The 6000-nt window shown below is 42.8% G+C and overlaps 1 protein-coding gene across 2 annotated transcripts in view; it reads right to left on the minus strand.

Moving 5' to 3' along the window:
• Window positions 1-4587, minus strand: part of LOC126456886 (synaptotagmin-15-like) — a 247828-nt gene extending 243241 nt beyond the window's left edge. The window contains exon 1 of one of the 2 annotated variants that reach the window (XM_050092716.1): window positions 4484-4587. The gene's annotated coding sequence lies outside the window, so the exon portion shown is untranslated. The remainder of the gene's footprint in view (window positions 1-4483) is intronic. The other variant, XM_050092715.1, reaches the window with a different exon arrangement.
• Between the last annotated feature and the right edge of the window lie 1413 nt (window positions 4588-6000).

The raw sequence follows: 6000 nt of genomic DNA on the forward strand, positions 1-6000 counted from the left end.
TTCGTCACCGGGTTATTTGGTAACCGTGATAGTGTTACGGAGATGTTTAACAAACTCAAGTGGCAGACTCTGCAAGAGAGGCGCTCTGCATCGCGGTGTAGCTTGCTCGTCAGGTTTCGAGAGGGTGTGTTTCTGGATGAGGTATCGAATATATTGCTTCCCCCTACTTATACCTCCCGAGGAGATCACGAATGTAAAATTAGAGAGATTCGAGCGCGCAAGAAGGCTTTCAGACAGTCGTTCTTCTCGCGAACCATACGCGACTGGAACAGGAAAGGGAGGTAATGACAGTGGCCACGTAAAGTGCCCTCCGCCACACACCGTTGGGTAGCTTGCGGAGTATAAATGTAGATGTAGATGTAGATGTAGATGTAGATGTAGATGTAGATGTAGATGTAGATGTAGATGTAGACTCTTGACACTGTGGATCTCGGAATATTTAATTCCCTAACGATTTCCGAAATGGAATGTGACATGCGTCTAGCTCCAAGTACCATTCTGCGTTCAAAGTCTGTTAATATCCGTGGTGCGGCCGTTATCATTTCGGAAATCTTTTCACATGAATAACCTGAATGCAAATAACAGCTTCTCCAATGCACTGCCCTTTTATACCTTTTGTATGCGATACCACCGCCATCAGTCTATGTGCATATCACTATCCCATGACTTTTGATGGGGGACTGATGACCTTAGCTGTTTAGTCCCCCTTAAACATCCCAATAACCAACCAACCATGACTTTTGATCCTCAGTATACATTGCAGTCATGTTATCGTTGTTTGGGAAATGTCTCCGAAATCATCCCACCAGGGTGTTGGAGCGGCCCTCTGCAGCTCAATAAGGGCTGTACGATAAAGCGGCAGAGAAAAGATTGCAAACACTATTTCGGCTCTATTCAGTAATGGTGAGCGTCCGCTATAACACGCATAAATAAGAAATATCAAAAAGATGAACAATGGCGGATAGTGCCAAATGAAGTGGTATTCAAAGAAGTAGATCCTATTATACATGACCGATAGAGATGGCGCAGTGGCTAGCACACTGGACCCGCATTCGGGAGGACGACGGTTCAATCCCGCCTCCGACCATCCTGATTTATGTTTTCCGTGATTTCCCTAAATCTCCCTAGGTTCCTTTGAAATGGCACGGCCGGCTTCCTTCCCCGTCTTTCCCTAATCCGATGAGACCGATGACCTCGCTGTTTGGTCTCCTCCCCCAAACAACCCAACCTGTTACAGATATTATGAAGAAAAGGATCTCTTTTTTTTCTTTCCTTCTTTTTTTTGGCACATTATGAGAAAACCAGAAACTAGATTACCAAGAAAAAATATAGAGAAACATTTGTCATTAGGTGACATGTAGGAGGGTTAATGAATAACAGGGAGGATATGAAAGAGCTACAATTAGCTCTGGACGATTTCCAAAACAAAATAGAAATTTAAAGAAACTCAAGAACATAAATATAAGACTTAACACAAAAATAAACAAACTAGACCGGAACGAATGAAAAGGTACTGGACAGTTCAGAAAGAAAATTTTTGGAAGATGAACTGAAAATCTTTGACTGAAGTGGTCCAGTGAATCCGGAAAAGCAGCAGCAGCAGAAGAAGAAGAAGAAGGAGAAAGAGAAAATACCTCCTCCGCGCCTCTTAATAGATTCATGACCCTGTATCTGATTTTCTCCATTTTTTCCCATATGGCGACTATTCAGACCTCGTCCAAACAGAATTCGAAAACAGATATATGAATTCTGTATGGACGAGGTCTGAATAGTCGCCATATGGAAAAAATGGAGAAAATCAGATGTAGTTCAAAGTGAAGTTCAGAGCTACACACACACACACACACACACACACACACACACACACACACACACACTCTATATACAGGGTGATCAAAAAGTCAGTATAAATTTGAAAACTTAATAAACTACGGAATAATGTAGATAGAGAGGTAAAAGTTGACACATATGCTTGGAATGCCATGGGGTTTTATTAGAGCAAAAAAAAAAAGAAAAAAAAAATCACAAAAGTCTGACAGGTGACGCTGGACAGCAAAACTGCTACCGTGACGCGTGAGAGGTACGCCGATATGTTACAGGATCGCATCATCCCGAGCCTGGCTGATAAACACCTGCTGGAACGTACGATGTTTATGCAGGATGGCGCTCCACCCTATATTGCTAGACGCGTGAAAGATCTCTTGCGCTCGTCGTTTGGTGATGATCATGTGCTCAGCCGCCACTTTCGTCATGCCTGGCCTCCCAGGTCCCCAGACCTCAGTCCGTGCGATTATTGGCTTTGGGGTTACCTGACGTCGCAAGTGTATCGTGATCGACCGTCATCTCTAGGGATGCTGAAAGAAAACATCCGACGCCAATGCCTCACCATAACTCCGGACATGCTTTACAGTGCTGTTCACAACATTATTCCTCGACTACAGCTATTGTTGAGGAATGATGGTGGACCTATTGAGCATTTCCTGTAAAGAACATCGTCTTTGATTTGTCTTACTTTGTTATGCTAATTATTGCTATTCTGATCAACTACAGCTATTGTTGAGGAATGATGGTGGACCTATTGAGCATTTCCTGTAAAGAACATCGTCTTTGATTTGTCTTACTTTGTTATGCTAATTATTGCTATTCTGATCAGATGAAGCGCCATCTGTCGGACGTTTTTGAACGTTTGTATATTTTTGGTTCTAATAAAACCCCATGACATTCCAAGCATGTGTGTCAATTTGTACCTCTCTATCGACATTATTCCGTGATTTATTGAGTTTTCAGATTTATCCTGACCTTTTGATATTGTGTGTGTGTAACTCTGAACTTAGTTCAGAGTTACACACACTCTCTCTCTCTCCCTCTCTCGCTCTCTCTCTCTCTCTCTATATATATATATATATATATAGTGTGTGTAACTCTGAACTTCCCCTTGAACTTCGCCTTTCACACTCATATTGCTAGACTGGAGATCGTTACTAGTTACACCTCGAGATATTTCAGAAAACATCTACAGCGCGAGCGCGGTTCTGTTGTTGCTCGCACCTAGAATTGGGCACGTCCCTCTCGCAGCGTCCATCACTTTAACGAACACGAACGGCGCGTCAGTGACGAGAGCGGGTCGACGACGCCGAGAACACATCTACCCGATCGATCTGCTGTTTGTCCTTGCTTCGTCCATCTCAGGCGTGATGTGGCGCGCGAAACAGCTGTTGCCTTACTTCCAGATGGTTTGCAAATTCGGAACCTTTCGAAACTCCGAGAGACTTACAAAAATTGAAGCCTGACGTGCCGTGTATAGTTCCGCCGATCCGTTCCGAGTGGATTGCATCTAGAACGAATGCAAACTCTACTGTTTATGATCAGTTATACATTTAAAACTCACTGCGTTGCTGTAACTTCCTTCGTTTCAGATGGAGTAACACACAACTTCCACATATGTTTATGATCGAGACCGTTTCACAGGTAGTATTTATGTACAGAAACAGATGTCTCGAACCGATACTATCTGTGACATGTGGGATGGATAAAGGACTTCAGGGAGGATATGAAGCAGCTGTTGTCCCGCACTTAACAACGTGGCACAGCGCAGTGTGACGAAATGACATTCATTTTCAGCTATTTACGTATTGCAAAAATGAAGAAAACCCTCTAACCCGTTTTAATTTTCTCCGATGAACAAATTATTAATGCTGGATCTAATCCCATCTCAAATTCTAGTATACATGCCTTCTGAAATGTACAATTTTGCCGTTCAGATAAAGAGTTCTTCTAAAATATCTGGAGTATAAATAATGCATTTAGTGGACGATATTGACTTGTGAAGTAGGCTGCATAGTCACATAGTTCTCAAGTACTCGCAGGTAAAAGATAACATACTTTTAGCGCAATAGGGCAAATTTTGGGTTCATCATCAGAAAAATTTTAAGGAAACAGTCCTACCGGATGGGTATTTTTGTAACTGGCCATTGGCACTAGACTATAATTTATGAAGCAAGTTAGTGGTAAAGAGTCATTCGCCGCTTATCTAACGATCAATACAGCACTCGTAAAGTGCGTCGTACTAAAAGTTCATTATTAAAGATACAGTTTCGCAAGTATAGGCGGTAAGTGGGATACATTTGAATTTTGCTGTACACTGATCTATGTTAAAGTGCCGATGAGCATTGCTGTATTACGGCCGACACAGGAAAACGTACTACTGTCATTTTCTTTGGACAGACCATGAGCAAGTGGAGGCCGCCAGGGAGTACTAGTACAAATTAATTATTTTAGAATTCCCATATGTGCAAAAATAGTGAACGCGACGTTCCTGATTTAGACTCAGGGTGAGTTCGTTCAGAAGCGTTGCGCTCGCACTGCTGCTAGTATAGCCAAGGTTCGTTACGTATAAAACAAGTTCGATGGCTACAATTACAGGCGCAAAGCGGCGACAAAGCTAAGGCAGTAGGTAGCTTGCGAGCGACGTCCAGCGACTTACTGAGAGCGGCGGGTGAATCAGAAGCAACAGTTGACGGATCGCGACCGTAGCGCCGTGCGTTTCGACGTCGGCGTCGCAGAGGGTCTGCCGGCGATCTGCACACGCGGCGTCAGAGGCGACGGCCGGGCGAAGCGCCTCCCCCCCCCACCCCCCACCACCCCACACCCCGACACTTTGCCTCCCCTCCCCTCACCCCACTTCCCCTATCTGCCATCGTGGCGCCTATCTCGTTACGGTGCGTCGTTCCTCAAACAGCCACACCACACTACACTGCAGGACAGCCCGAGAAGGATTTCGCAGAATGTTCCCACAGCCATATTCGATGGGCAGAGCAGACTTTATGACGACCGCCGCAGATAAAATAACGAAGCGGTGCGCACACACTCTCGGCCTTTCGTGGCACAATCTTCGCCTGTTGTGCTCTGTGAGCACGTAAATGACTGATAGGACAAACGTCAGAGCTGCATGCCCAAAATTACCTTTGAATTACAAATATAGTCCATGCACGATACCGGAACATCGCTAAAAGGAAATTAAGAGGCTTGTAAATTTTATATAAAACCGAAAAACTAAAGCCGGAGAAATTACTGAATTTTCTCATTTTCAGAAGACAGAAGCAGCGATCTGTTTTACTTGCTAAAAATATTCCAAAGCCAAGACCGCATAAATATTTCTTTATTTGAAACAACCGATTACGACAGACTTTTCTGTCTTCTTCAGCTCTTAATAAATCTTTCTGTGGTGAAACATGTTCATTTTAAGTTGGACCTCTCGCCAAGTTGTCACATGGTTAAAAAAAACCAGCCGTTTAAAGTGCATTTTCAATACTTACAGTATGTCCAGCTTACGTAAACAGAATTGCTAGTGTGTACCGTGTTTTTGTGACGTAACAATCATCTGTGAGCGGTATATATATGGACATGGCCATCTACAATATGTCCTTTACGTTTTTAAATATTCTAGTTATGACAAACCTTTCGTAATGCTGTTTCTTATCAACATGGCAACTCTGTGTGAGGTCCAACTTAAATGAACACGTTTCGTAACAAACAGATTTTTTACGACCTGAAAAAACAGCAAAGTCCGTCGAAACTTGTTGTTTTAAATAGAGGCATATTTATGCGATCTTGCCTTTAGAATATTTTTAGCGGAGAAATTATGTCCCCATACAAAACATGTTTACAAGTTACCATAGCAAAATGCGGTTATATCAAAGTTATAGGCTATTGTGGAAGTGTCGAGGCTGCTTGTAAAACTAACGGAGTACTAGTACCAAAAATCCTCATAGTACTGCGTCTTTGGAGACTTCTGTTGATTCCAGGAATACCGTATTTACACGAATCTGCTTCGCTATGCACACTCACTTTTAAAAATTAAAAGCATAAAAGAGTTTGTTGCATCACTGGCAGGCTAAATTTATTTTACACAACAGTGGATGTATACACGAACTATCAAAATAACAACAAGTTTTACGTGCCCCGCTCTTAATGGACACTGTCATTATTGAAAAAGATCGC

This window comes from Schistocerca serialis, chromosome 2 (genome assembly GCF_023864345.2).
Source record: "Schistocerca serialis cubense isolate TAMUIC-IGC-003099 chromosome 2, iqSchSeri2.2, whole genome shotgun sequence".
In the NCBI taxonomy this organism is placed as follows: domain Eukaryota; kingdom Metazoa; phylum Arthropoda; class Insecta; order Orthoptera; family Acrididae; genus Schistocerca; species Schistocerca serialis.